Consider the following 1,805-nt stretch of genomic DNA (forward strand, 5'->3'; position numbering starts at 1 on the left):
CCCATCCCGCCCTGGGTTCCCGCTAACCCCGATTGCCAACACCATTTGGACGGGGTCAATCACGGGGGGGGTGGGGGGAAGTTTGGAGGGATATGGGCCAAGCACAAGCCGAATGGACCTGGTTCAGTTTCGGAAATCCGGTCAGTCCGAACGGGCTTGGGTCAAAGGGCCTGTTTCCGCGCTGTGTGACTGATCTCCCTCTCCGTCCGTCCGTCCCCGGGTCAAACAGACGTGACTCCCTCCCCAGCAGACCTCGTTAACAGTTTGTTGACTCTCACCGGAAGGATTTTGATTAAAAAAAGCCTCTCACTCCGTCCCAGCGGACAGCCGCCGAGACTGCGCCGTGGCCCCGCCGCGCGGTGACCGGTTTAAACGATGACGCGCCTACAACCTCCCCGCCCACCGCCCCGCCCCCTCCCCTCCCACCGCGAGCTCGCGCAGCGCCGGTTCAACGGCCGCGTCTCGGGACACCGCGTCAACCCTCAGGGCGTGCCTCAGCTCTACACCCAGCGCCGATTGGACAAAGGGTCTGTCAATCGGACGGTTCCAGCAAATAAGAAATCAGGCCCCACCCCCCCAGGTGAATGTGGATGGAAGGAGAGGTCCGGCGCCAGGTTCTGTGGAGGTAAATTTTATTTTCCCCCCTCCGATCCAGTGCTCCTTCATCGGAGAGGTATAGATAGCGGGGTGAGGGCTGTCCCTCCTGCAGTAGGTGGAGCTCAGAGAGAAGTGACAGAGACAGAGATAGAGAAAACCCGCACCAATCTACCCCCCCCCCCCCTCTGCCGAGGACATGCAGGTCCTGGGCCTCCTTCACCGCCGCTCCCTCACCACCAGACGCCTGGAGGAAAAACGCCTCATCTTCCACCTCGGAACACTTCAACCCCAGGGCATCAATGTGGACTTCAACAGTTTCCTCATTCCCCCCCCACCTCACCCTAGTTCCAAACTTCCTTTTTGTTATTTCAAAAATATACTTTATTCATAAAACACTTTGATCTGTACAACTGGACATGCCATACATGTGTAAACATTCCATTTGTTTGCAGACCGAAAACAGAGTAATCATTCCTATTTACAGGTTGTATGATTATATTTTTAGCTGAGGCGCCAGCGGAGCCCAAATGACTGCGCGGACCCCCTGTTCTTCGTTAGGCTGGCAGATGTTACACGGTGGTCTTTCCCCCACCGCGCCTTGGCGGCAGCTGCCCCAAGCTTCAGCGCGTCCCTCAACACTTAGTCCTGGACCATGGAATGTGCCAGTCTGCAATGCTCAGTCGGGGTCAACTCCTTCAGCTGGAAGATCAACAGGTTTCAGACCACCCAGAGAGCGTCCTTCACCGAGTTGATGATCCTCCAGGCACAGTTGATGTTCGTCTCGGTGTGCGTCCCAGGGAACAGGCCGTAGAGCACGGAGTCCCGCGTCACGGCGCTGCTCGGGATGAACCTCGACAAACACCACTGCATTCCTCTCCAGACTTCTTCTGCGTAGGCACGTTCCAGAAGGAGGTGTGTGACAGTCTCACCCCCCCCGCAGCCGCTTCAAGGGTAGCGTGCGGTGCGGCTGAGAGCCTGGGTGTGCATAAATAATCTCGCAGGCAGAGCCCTTCTCACCACCAGCCAAGCACCAGTCTTGGTGCTTGTTGGAAAGTTCTGGCGATGAGGCATTCTGCCAAATGGCTTTGACAGTCTGCTCAGGGAACCGCTCGATAGGAGCCGCCCTCTCCATTTCCTGAAGAGTCTCAAGGACACTACGTGCTGACCACTTCTTGATGGACTTGTGGTCAAAGGTATTTTTCTTCATA

At 56.8% G+C, this 1,805-nt stretch overlaps 1 protein-coding gene across 1 annotated transcript in view; it reads left to right on the forward strand.

The window, feature by feature from the left end:
• Positions 1–557: 557 nt before the first annotated feature.
• Positions 558–1,805, forward strand: part of asrgl1 (asparaginase and isoaspartyl peptidase 1) — a 43,283-nt gene continuing 42,035 nt past the window's right edge. The window contains exon 1 of the mRNA XM_043712188.1: positions 558–625. The gene's annotated coding sequence lies outside the window, so the exon portion shown is untranslated. The remainder of the gene's footprint in view (positions 626–1,805) is intronic.

This window comes from Chiloscyllium plagiosum, chromosome 21 (genome assembly GCF_004010195.1).
Source record: "Chiloscyllium plagiosum isolate BGI_BamShark_2017 chromosome 21, ASM401019v2, whole genome shotgun sequence".
Taxonomy (NCBI): domain Eukaryota; kingdom Metazoa; phylum Chordata; class Chondrichthyes; order Orectolobiformes; family Hemiscylliidae; genus Chiloscyllium; species Chiloscyllium plagiosum.